We start from the raw sequence: 13,058 nt of genomic DNA on the forward strand, positions 1-13,058 counted from the left end.
TATTTTAATGACATGCCATCATCCACGGCTACTTTTATGACAAGTAAAGAAGTATGACTGATATGTCTGTGGTATCTCTCCACTCTTTTTATACACATTTTTAGGAAAAACTATTAACACTGCACACTGTTATAATTCTTAAAGGTCTGGTCATTTTGGCAATGTTTTCAAATGTTGTATTTACAGAGAAATGTAAGTCGTGTTAAACTTCTTGACCAAATGCTGTGCGCTGAGACTGGGTGGAGGATGGGTATGTTATAGTCTCCATAGAAACATAGCCGCAAACTCTTGTGGGAAGTCCCTTCCCAAACGCTGACCACAATGTGTCTGTGTATGTGTGAGTGCATGCGTCTAACATCTAGTCTAATTCTATTCCCCCCATAATAGGAAGAGTATTCTCAAAGAAAATATATAGAGTATCATTGTCATTTAAACTTACCCAAGTATGTCTTAGCAAAATGAACAATAATCATGCATATCTCACTCTATGTATTGAGTTTTCTGGTATATATATTCTGGTATATATATATATATATATATATATATATATATATATATATATATATATATCTATATATATATATATATTTTTTTTTTTTGGTGATGTGATATTGCTTTCATAAAACATTAATATAAGCAAGAAATTAAAATTGAGTTATTTATATTTGTCTAGTTCATACATTTCTTTTAATAAATATCGCTGGCAGAGTTCCAAAAGAATACAGACAGTGTCTATCTTTCATGTTAAAAGGGTCATATGATGTGATTTCAAGTTTTCCTTTCTCTTTGGAGTGTTACAAGCTCTTGGCGCATAAAGAAGATCTGTAAAGTTGCAAAGACTAATGTCTCAAATCCAAAGAGATATTCTGTATAAAAGTTAAGACTTGTCCATGCCCTCCTAAATCGCCTCGTTTAAACACGCCCCCAACATGTCTACGTCACTCTGTGGGAAGATTTGCATAACACCATCCAAATGTTTACGCAAAGAAAGAAGCCGTAACTTTTATTCTCGTTGTAGTATTTTTGTTGCTGCTGCCGCCATGTTGTGGAGACGCTGTGTGTTTCACTGTGAAAGCGAAACTATCTTGTTTGGCCTTCCAAAAGAGGACGCTATCTGCTTCGTCATGCCTAGAGCTGAGCAGTGCCATAGAAGAAGTGGAGTCCTGCCCGGGGTCGTCACATGTGGTTACTACAAGCCCGCTGGCCGCTCCTTTGTCTAATACGCTGGCTGCGCCATACTCAAGTCCGCCGGCTGTTCCTCACTCTAGCCCGCAGTGTGAGACGCTGTGTGATGCATTTTATGGAGGACTGTTTCCTGAACCTGCAGTTCTGCAGAGCCTACAATGGGTCTATGCTCAAAGGCTTTTCTATAAAATGGGTAAGTTCCAACTTTGCAAGGACAGTCTGGCACTTCTGACTCACAGCCTGTAAGTACATGTTTTATATTTAAAGAATTTGCCACTGATGATTCAAACGTGAATTTTTAAGCAGTGTAGAGTAGCGCTTGTTGTTTGTTGTTTCTCCAATCACAAATGCAGACATGGTTTTATGTTTACGCAACACAATGCGTAAAAACACAGTATAATTAGTTATTGTTGTTTGTTGTTTCTCCAATGGATGAGGCAGATGTGTTTTTTTTTTTGGGTTTTATTGGTTTTGTCTTGTCATGCTGGGAGATGGCGTCACAGTATGTTAAGGGGCATAACATTTCTGTCACACACTTGAGGTATTCAGCCAATCACAATGCACTGGATAGATGGCCAATCAGCATACACCTCGCTTTTCAGAACTATGAGCTTTTTAAAAATTGACCTGTTTCAGAAAGGCGGGTCAAAGAGGTGCAACAATATTGTACATTATGTGGAAAATAGTATGTTTTTTTAACCAAACATAATGTTTTAGCAACGTCATATGACCCCTTTAATGCACAGGGTAAACCCCGGTCTTGAACATTGAATGAGTGGAGCAGAGAGACAGAGCTCCATGCTCATAGCTTTCTATAATCACTTGGCTCTAACTCCAATCCGGGATTTCCATTCCCTGTTCCTGTTCTGAGTGAATGATACAAATTTTGCAGTTTCCCACAATTCCCAGTGATATAGTACTAAATGGCAGCTCTCCCGGAACGCTGCTGTTTATATCAGATTACAGAAACGAACTGACATGTATTATTAAACTTTATAACACACCATTTGTTTATGGAGCCTCAAACGTCATTATGTTTCTCTATACTTTTAATGGAACAACCTCCAATCTCTTCTCTTTAACTGGGCCGGCCAACTGCTCCATATTTGGATTACACACACACACACACACACACACACACACACACACACACACACACACACTTACGCACGCCTCCACACACTCACTCCCTCCGTCACACACACACTCACTCACTCACTCACTGGAGGTGGGGGCACGGAGCGATAGAGCTATTAGCTCGGGCTGCAGCAGACATCATTGTGCGAGCGGAGGGGAGACGATTCCACCGGCAGTGCGCGAGAACGCACGGAGCCCTGGCAACACGGAGAGCCTCGCGCTTCTCTGCCCGTTATAGCGTACAGTAAGTCCGTGCATCTAATTTACCAGCACAAAACTGTCTTTGGGATTTGCTTGCGATCTGGGAAAAATGGCTGGGACCTAAAGGACGCAGGAGGAACGGAGTGTGACGTTTATTTAAAAACCTTTGTAAATATTTACTGTGACAAATGCATTAATTATTATGTCAACCTGTCTGCGGTCTACCGGACGAGATGTTCAAGATGTGCTGTTTGTCATCTCGATTAAAAATTATATAACTACTTTGAAGTAGCGCACGGGAAGCGGGGCGGTTACTTGCGAGCTGTAAGTCCGAGCAGGGAGCGCTCTCGTCGGGGCTGAGTAACTGCGCCACCCCGCCTCCTTTTATCGCTCCAGATAGACTTATAAATATAAATTTATCTGCGGATTACTGATCAGCCAGCTGTACTTTTTTGAGCAAACTGTCACTCGTCGTAGCTGTGCACACTTCTGCTGAGTCAACATTGTTGCTAGAAGCGTTTCGATCTGAAAACACAATCGCGGAAGTCTTAGTCTACACTATAGTTGCGACTTCACCCTTGTGCACTGTTTAATCCACGGCTACGCGGTTTATGCAAGTGCATTTATCGACGGTATCTGTTTAATTGAGAATAGCACGTACAAGGAAGGAGGCTACAACAGTTTTGTCTCCGCTTCACTGTCACTGTGTTTTAATAGACACTGGTTGTGTTTCAGTACCTAATGAGCGCACCATATCGTATGGTTCCTAAAAGGCGGTGCGATTTGTTCGGCGCGTTCTGAACTGACTCCAGTAATGCTGTATAGTAAGGCAGCCTTACTAGGTTTGAGACGCAGCCATTGAGTGTATCCCGTCGTGATGTCACTCGGTTCATCCCGGCTGGTTATATAATGAGCTGTTGCTGTGTATATTTCATATGTTTTTGCAGTGCCAGGTTTTGTTGCTTTATTAAATAAACCGTGCAGTTTAGCGTTGATTATGTAAACAGTTGGTTGAGACAGCCTTAAGTAGGTCTTTCGTTAGGATCAGAGTATCATTATATCACGTACTATACTGTACTGTCACTGTGTTCTGTACATTAATATACTATGCTTTGACTTTGTGCGCAGTTTAGAGCAGTTGCATACTATACTATACTATACAATACTATACTATACTATACTATACTATACTATACTTTACTGTACCAAACTATATTGTGCAATGTATATTACCTTTATTACATATATTACCATTTTTGCACGTGTCATATGATGAGATATGTTATACTTTATACTGTAATTCATACTATAGTATTCTATAATGCAGTATGCTACTATGATATACTACACTGTACCATGTAACATTGTTTTGACCTGATCCGAGATGATTGTGCACAGATTTATGACTCATGTGACAGTTGCTTATACTATACTATATACTATACTTTAACGCACATATGACAGTACAGTATATATTAGTGTACTATACTGTAGTATACTGTACTGTGTATTTTACACTGTATGCTGCAATATATAACTTTCATGTTAATTTTTAAATAATTTAATCTTAGTTAATAGTATACAGATTTACAATGGTTAAAGCACATAAACTATACTATACTATACTGTATTATAATAAATATACTATACCATGCTATGTATAGGTTTTGCTTTTGAATGGACTTTTGTGAAGGTTTATGGCTAATGACAGTTGTAGCATATTCTAATCTATACTTTTCTATGCAACATATATAGCTTTAATTTTTACAGCTCATATGACTTTTGCAGTAAAAGTAAAGCAAAAAATTCCATGTGAAAACATTGTTACTCCCAAATGGCTGTTTGAAAAGAAAAAAAAAATCTCCATTGATTTAGTTTACTGAGGAGATTTAATTCACTTTTAGACTTTGTATGCCCAGGGGCGGATTTAGTGATTTGGGGGCCCCAGGCAAAATATATGAATGGGGCCCTATGAATTTGCACACATTTACAAATTTAGCCTTGAGATTCCTTTTTTGTTGTAATGCTTGCTGCTTTTAGATGCATGATATTTTCATTTGCTACAAGCAGGATACACAAGAAGTGTGTTCAACTCGGACATGCAGATTGTTGTCATGGTGATAAACACCGTAAAAGCAACCGTTCGCATGTCCGTGCTTAATGCACATCTTGTAGATGGAAAGCATTTTAGAGGGCCCTTAGCTTTTGGGGGCCCAAGGTGGTTGCCTACCTTTGCCTAAAGGGTAAGTCCGCCTTTGTGTATGCCGTAAAGAGGCAAAGAAAGAAGACAGACATAGTGAGAAATTAAATTTACTGCGTGAGACAAACTTTCATTGAATGTTGAAAGACCAGCATGTTTAAATAAAGGAGGATTATTTGCAGGGTCACCGTGCCTCAGTTTCACCATGTTCTGCCTAATATTGCTGCCGCATGCTCGGTTTTCATGCTTATTATTAGTGTACATTTCCAAGGCTTTTGGATGATTAAGAAATCCTGGCGCTTTTATTGAAAATCCTGTTGTTTTGGAGAGCGTGTGGATTAGTGTTTCCCCTTTTTTGTGCGGTTGTAATACAAACAGTATGGGCTGCCCTTTGCAACCTGGGACTAAGCTGTCTGCTCTGATTATGCAGTGAATGGTTTTTTTCAGAGGGATTTGTATGGTGGTGAATTGCTCAGTGCTATAACTCAGTAAGCAAATCTCTGTTTGATGGCCCCAGTACCACTTACTTTTAAATGCTAATGAGTAGTAATTAAGACACCGAGTATGGCCTAATCACAAGTGCTCTAGTGTGTCTGCTCATTTGTTCAGTTTACACATACACCTGCTGCTTGTGAAGTGCTCTATCTTGTTTCTCCTTAGTAGGTGTGCTGTTCAAACTACCACAGTGTCAGTGGAGTTGTGTTTGCTGAACCCAACAGAGCTTGTGACAGTTGCAGGCAAGGCTAAGTTGACACGCTTGAGTGCCCGTGAAATACAGAAGGACACACCTCCACCTGCAGACAGTACTTATATAATGCAGCTGTGATTGGCAGGGAGAGTATCAGCCAATGGGTGAGGAGAGCCAGCTGGACCAGAAATTTGTGAACACATTGGAGGGGTGGAGCTTAAGTCAACCTGGTTTCACCCTTTGCTGGAAAATAAGTATCAAGTTAGGCCTATCCAGGCAAGCTCTTAAAGTACACTCCCTCACAGGTATGCATGCATGAACTCAAGACCTGGGCTGCATTGTTCTGCAGCATAAAAGACAAATTAATGTTAGGCTAATTCTTTCTCTGAGCTCTAACTCTCTTGGCTATAGCTGCTTTTTTGTGAGTCTGTGACTTTAGAGTCTGTGAACGTGTTTGCACCTGGTATTGAAATCTGTCTCGGGTCATTTGATAGCAAGTGGCCATCTGTTGCTGTTTATACATCTTGCATGTTCCACATATACTTTCAGATTGTAATCTTGCCACATGCTGTTTTGAGTAGAACGATTTACATTATCTTAAATGGACACTTCACCCAAAAATGAAAATTCTGTCATCACTTACTCACCTTATATGACTTTCTTATAACACAAAAGAAGATATTTAAATAATGTTTTAGCTTTTTTTGTTTGTTTGTTTGTTTGTTCAGGGTCCAGAAGTTTAAAAAGGAGTTCAGTGGTTTAATTTAAGTGTTTGACTTTTTGTATTATGAGCAGGACAACATTTTCAGCCAAGACCAAGACAAAATGTGCCTCTAGTAATGTGCAAAACTCCAAAAACATACCTACATACAATTCACTGCAGTTTCCAGCTTAAATGCTTAAAACACCATTATTCCTTTACACACTTATTTTTAATGCAGGGACAGATTATTGATTAACAAAGACTTATTCTTGCATGGTTCTGAACTCAAAAGGCATTTTTCCATAGTGTATCATGATTTGTAAACGAATTAATTTTTACATTTGCATCACATAACCTGCTTCAAGCACAATAAAATGCCATTTTTGCTTTAATAAATGGATTTTTATCTCACATTTGCTCTTGTTAACTCTATTGGCTAGGTTTAAGGTAGGGTCTAGTAGGGATAGACATGTCACCTGAAGATCCAGTTATGACATTTTGATTAAATTTTATGAGGGGAAAAAAATGTAGCATGCATGGATTAATTATTAACAATAAGAAAATAGGGTGAATTTTCATTTAATTTAAAATCCTTGTTTTAGTGCACTGGTTGATTGACGGGTGAGTAGGCGGTCCTTCACTGCTCCCCAGGATGCTTCAGAATTGCGATGTAGTCACATGTGTTTTCCACTACCTCTGAATGTGATGTGAGAGATCCGATTTACACCTGTATTTATCTCTGTCCACCTGTGATCGGATGCTAGTACCAGTGTAAAAGGAGTCTAGAGAAGTTCAACGTCCTTTTGCAGTGTCAAATTCTCACAGTAGGGAGAGAGTATGAGGTGGGGAGAGGGAGGCAAAGAATAGGAGGGGAACGGGATCAATTGAGCAATGCTGTTTCCAGACCTTTATAGCCCTTTTCTTTCATCTCTCAGCACTATTCATTTGCTCTCCCTCCATGGGCGCAGTACACATCCCCAACCTGCTTTTGTACTCCAGCGCTCAAGAGCTTTTTTTGATATCGAGATGAAAAACATTCCTTTCTCCAATGAGTGGATGTCAGTGTGCATGCTGCTCTAGACTCCCCATGACGGCTTTATGTATAGCCTGAGTTTAAGTTTTTTATTTTTCAGCTGAACAATGCGATGAACAGTTTCAAGCACGTTCAAATTCATTGTTCTGTGAATGTGCTGACTTTTAATTTTTTGCTTATTCTTCTTGTCAAAGTGTGGCACTTCAGGATCATCAATAAATTTCTAGAAGCATAGTTAAAAATAAAGCACTTACATAAATCACATTTAAGCCTCCAGACTTCATGACATATCCAGACTCTGCAGCTTGGAGAGTAACATGCGCGCATGTGGTTTCTGGACAGCCAGAAGTGTTTTAAAATCCTGTTTAATGGCTTTATGTGGCCTTCGAGTCGGAAATATTGTGATCTTGAGTTAAACTTAAAAAGCACATGAATGACCAAGTGAAGTCATTTTAAGAGTGGGAAAATTCTTATTAATACCTGGCCCCTGCAATATCAAAGATGTCAGAAGGCAACACTGCAGTAGATTGAAGTAGGGCTCCACAATATTGGAAAAAACTGACATTATGTTTCTCTGCAGTATATATTGTGATATGATTTATTTATGTTTTGGCCAGATGACTTTATTTGGAATTAACTTATCATTCTAGATTGCTTGGGGTGTTTGCATAAAAAAATAAAATTATTACTTTTGACTCTGAAGACTTTTTTTGAGTGAGAATTTTTTGGGTGAACAATTTGGGTGTAAACTCAAACATTGAGATGTTGATCGATATGTCAATATGTTTTGATATATCATGCAACCCTATGATTTTGCTCATTCAAGTACTGAATATCAGTAATATTGATGTGTTTTGTAGGACAAGGTTTTGGTCAACAAATATAAAGCTTATGACTCACATTGTGGGTGCAGTATGTCAATTAATCTATTATTTTTCATATAGCATGCATACATAAAGGCTGTGTGGAAGTGATTTTCAGGCATATGTAACTATGCTTATCCCCTGCCTACCTCGGAAGTGGCAGCTTACCAGGTGTCCATGAAAGCAGCATCCATGCTTGTCAGTCAGCTGATCTGAGGCTTTGTAGTGAAGATAGTCTCAGATATAGAAGCAATCGATGGCTGAAGTTCTGAATGGCAGAGTGTGAACAGTGTAGCGGCTCTGTGTCAGTGTGGGGATCGATGACCCCTCTGTGGGCTGCTGTCCTCCTCTGGCTTGGGGATCTGTATGCTTGCTGCTCCCTCTGGGCATATCCAGACAGTAGAGCAACTATTGATGCCACTCTTTCACCATGAAAGCAACAAAAAACAGCAAAGCTTCACACTCATGTGCAGCTGGTTTAGAACATGATGAAAATCCTCTTAAAGCTCGTTGTGGAAAAGGCCTTTTTCTGAAAGCCTTAAGTAGCATCCGTTTTTGGAGCCTCCTTAAAGTGATAGTTCACCAGAAATGAAAATTTGGTTATATATTCATCTTTGTCAATCCAGACTTGTATGATTTTTTTTCTTTAGTGGAGCAGTAAAGTAGACATTTAAGAGAATATTTATGCTGCTCTTTTCCATACAGGGAAAGTGAATGGAGACCAAGATACAAAAAAGGCACAATAAAAGCAGTATTAAAGACTTGTATACCGTAGACCAGTATTTTTAAATTCTTCTGAAGCTTACTGTGGTGAATAAATTGAAATTTATGTCCTTACTGACCAAAAATCTTCCTTGACTGCCATTGTCACCATTCTCTTTCGATGAATGGAAAAAAGCAGCTTCGGCATTCTGCTAAACATCTCATTTTGTGTTTATACGTGTTTGGAACAACACAAAGGCTAATAAATTATGACATAATCTTCATTTATAGATAAACTATACCTTTCTGTTGTCTGATTTGCAGTTTGTGAATGTGCAGAAGGTTGATGGTTCTTAATATATCAGCCCTCAGGAAATCGACAGACTTATAAGCCTCATTCTCAACATATGCATCAGTCAGTTATTGAGGTACTGCACAAAGCTAGACCTCTGTGCAATGTTAGTGTTCATTCATGTCTCTCAACCTTTTTATCCCCACAGATATGCCATATTCATATTTAATGGCATGCGCTATAGTTTGGCACTAGAATTGCTTTATTTGTAATGAGGAACTTGGTAGGGAAAAATTGCCCACCTATTTTTAGGCTCTTTACTGTCAGTGTCATGTTTCTTGTCACTAGTAATTCTTTTAGTATGAACATGACTAAATGATATAGCATTATGTGGCTGAATATCTGATCTCTGTTTCTCCTTTCCATCTGATTTGTATTACATTGTCAAACTGCAATAAATTTAGCTTGTTTTGAACTGTTCTGCATGTAGTTCATAAACAAAGGGCAGCTGGAATCATTTGACCAGCATGTTATAAGTCCTGAGGCAGAGAACACACAGATGAAGATGCTCAAGGAGGAAAGATGTCATCCTTTCTGATGCAACTAATCAGATAAATAGGACAACCAAGCATTCTTTAACCGCAGCACATACTTCTTGGAAGTGACCTCTGAGCAAGCGTTCATGCATTACTACACTATCGACAATGGAGCTTTTTTTCCTCCAATGTTTCACTAATGTGATGGTGAAATAAGACATTTTTAAGAACGTTCTTAGGTGCAGTTCTTTTGTCCTCCATCTTTCTTGCACTCTCACTAGAGTGAATGTGTCCTGTATCTGCGTGTACATGTTGAAACCACATAAAAAAAATCATTAAACTTCTTACCTTTAGGGATTTATGACAAGTTGTAGTTAGTTGTTCTGACTTTAAGTGGTTATTTGCAATGGAATTTCAGGAATTCAAATTCTTTTGTCTTAAGAATGTATCTTTTTTCTTTAGATTGTTCTAAAGAAATGTTTTTGTGAATACAAAATATTTAACTAATTTTGTTCTTAAGAAGAAAATAGCAGTTAAGAAGAACTGCGGTCTTCTGAATGTTGCTTGAATCCGGCCCACTGAGCTAGGAATACGGGAAGATGTCTCCACCTAGCCAGGTGAGAGGGATGTTGTGGGACCTGCCAAGCATCACGGGTCTCACAGCGGGTATCAGGATTGAATACTTCCAGCACAAAGGAGGATATGCACTGGGAGAGGAATTCAATAACAGGAAAACTGCATGGATACAAACAATCTGTGGAATACCGAAATCCACCCTTACCACTGTTTTGTTTGGCATGATATAGTCATAGTTATGCACGCTTTATTATTCAGGTGACGTGAAGTCCCTGGTAACTTCGCACCTTGGTAAATTTTGTGGAAAGAACGCAGAGCTTCTGGGCAGGGTGCAGGGACTTTACTACAAGCTGTACTTAGTGCAGTTACAGTACATTGAAGGAATTTCCTGAAGTTAACGCTGGCCTTGAATAGACAAAGTGTGGTTTTGACAAAGGGGAGACGCACCAGAGAAAAACCAAGCTGACGCAAAGCAAAATACTGCGTGCTGACATAAAACAAGCGAACGGCCGTCCCAGTTCCATCCCATTTCCCCTCTTAAGTGATGTCATTGGAGTGGTGGAGACGTGCCAGTGTTTGGAGGGAGAGGCGCTCCCCTCCTCTCGTGGAGTGATCCCGTAAAATCTTTCCAGAGAGACTCTCAGAGAAGGTAGCCAGACAGGCATTCCTCCCTCTCACATCTCTACCGCTCCATTTTTTCCCCTGCGTTTTCCATCAATGCCTCCAACAATGTGTGTCTGAGTCAGCCAGAGGTACTTAAAACATAAATTCTCAACGTGGGCACATTGAGAACAACTGAGTGTGTTCATTAGCATCATACAGCACTCGAATCATCTGGAGAAGATCATAGATCTCATGAGTCTTATTTAATGGCTTTTAGTTGCATTATAAAAGTATAATCTGTCTGTTTTTCATTGGCTTATGTTTTGATTAGTGGTGCTGTTTACTCATAGGCACTCTTACTAGTGCCCATGCTTAAAGTCTGCATGAAAGCAAAATTTACAGTAGTGACTTTGTTAGCGCACATTGTTCGTTTTGAGGTGAACAATTAATCCCTGCACGTTAATCCACTGAAAACTATTGTTTGTCTTGGTAATCTTTAATCAAAGTCTGAAAATTTGCTTCCACTCTAGAATGGCATTCCTTCTCTGATGATGTCAGTTTGATGGCTTGGGCAGATTATCCTTAACCACTTCCCTTCAGCTTTTAGTTTGCTGCGAGCGAGAGTTGGAGAGGATGCGCTAAAATAAAACCCACCCTCTGTATTCCATATCAGTTTGAAATATGTCACAATACTGAAATAAAGTCAGTAGCAGCAACTTCTGATTCATATGGATTTTAAGATTAGGAACCTGAATAAATCCCATAAAGATTAAATGCCAATATTTAATATCTCAAATCATTTTTTTTCTGAGTGATCTGACTTTTTTCTCTAGCAGAAAATAAAACGGGTGAAAAAAATGTAGGGTTGCGCTGATATTATTTTTAATAAAATAAATGAAAATAAAAATTAATTGAAAAAACTGTTAAATGCCACAATTAAATTTATATTATATAGTACGGAGTATTAAAAATGAATATCAAATATTCTTTATATGTTATATTAATGTGTACTTTTAAATATACAATATTTATATAATAATATAAATATTAATGTATAATATTAAATGTTGCATATGCTGAAATTCAGATTTGCTGAAGTTTTAACATTTAAAACAAAAATTATTAGTATTTTTTTAAAGATCAACTAAGTATTAGATGACTGAAAAAGTTAATTCCGTTTAAAGTAGAGGAAAGAAACATGAACAATTTCAAATCCAATAATGGCCAATAAATATCCAATATACATTTATAAATTAAAAAATCTGTAATATGGTATAATATGTTGTACATCCATAAAATAATCACTTCAAGAAGGAACACAAGCCAAATCTAGAGACCAAAATATCATAGTAACTTGAGAGTGTTCTTTCTCGACCGTAAGCAACCAATCAGCTAGCAATCTAAATAACAACTTAGCATTGTGGCGGCAACATTTGTCAAATGTAAAAAATCCAGTGGCTCGCATTTCATATCATAGCTAAAAAGCCTGTCAATGATAATTCTGAAGGTTCTTGCTAAATAGGCCATCTCTTGCACAGAGTCAACAGCTGTCAGCGTGGTGCGGCAGCTTTGGGATGAGGAGGTTTGCAGGTTGAATGAGCAGCAGGCAGTGGACTGATGAGGCCTGACACAGATGAATGAGGTTAATCTGAAGGCCACCGTATAAAACGGTGTCCCAGGTGTCAGCAGTGACTGAGAATATTTACCTTAAGCTACTGCACATGAAGTCCAAATATCTGTTTGCTTACTTTACTCTTCTCGCAATTGTTACCCAACTGAAACCGCCATCTCAGAAACCTTATGGAGAAGGAGGTCGCTATAGTACACGGCATGAGGATGTTCGGCTGTCTGATGAGTCTTGTTCCTGAAATGTCAGCTGTCTCTGACATCTGCAGATCCACACTTGTTTCTTAATGCAGAATCAAAGTGGTCTGCTTGTCCCAGCATGTATTTTGATGCATGCCCCATTGATGCACTCTGTTTTAAGGGCATCATGGAAATCCATATTGAGTGTAGTAAATACAGTCAATGTGCTTTAGCTGGCAGTTTTCAGAAGAGATGTGATTGCTTTATATGATAAACAGATATAGTTTAAGCTTTTATTCACTTATAGACATTGATTGATGCACATACATAGCACATGTAATATGGTAAACAGAATCTTAGTTGTGCTTCCTTGACATGCAAGAACCAATATGGTTTGTTCTTGTGCATCAAGCATGTACTGACTTTTCGTTTGCTTGAAGTTTTAATGGATGGCAGAATTGAAAAATACTGCACATTAATTTGTGTTTTGAAGATGACCACATTCTTATCAACTGTGATTTTAGGGGTAGATA

At 38.5% G+C, this 13,058-nt stretch overlaps 1 protein-coding gene across 2 annotated transcripts in view; it reads left to right on the forward strand.

Moving 5' to 3' along the window:
- Positions 1-2,385: 2,385 nt before the first annotated feature.
- LOC109111576 (ataxin-1-like) overlaps positions 2,386-13,058 on the forward strand; it is an 89,271-nt gene continuing 78,598 nt past the window's right edge. For both annotated transcript variants that reach the window (XM_042776861.1, XM_042776862.1), the window contains exon 1: positions 2,386-2,566. The gene's annotated coding sequence lies outside the window, so the exon portion shown is untranslated. The remainder of the gene's footprint in view (positions 2,567-13,058) is intronic.

The sequence above is a fragment of the Cyprinus carpio genome, chromosome A19 (assembly GCF_018340385.1).
Source record: "Cyprinus carpio isolate SPL01 chromosome A19, ASM1834038v1, whole genome shotgun sequence".
In the NCBI taxonomy this organism is placed as follows: Eukaryota; Metazoa; Chordata; class Actinopteri; order Cypriniformes; family Cyprinidae; genus Cyprinus; species Cyprinus carpio.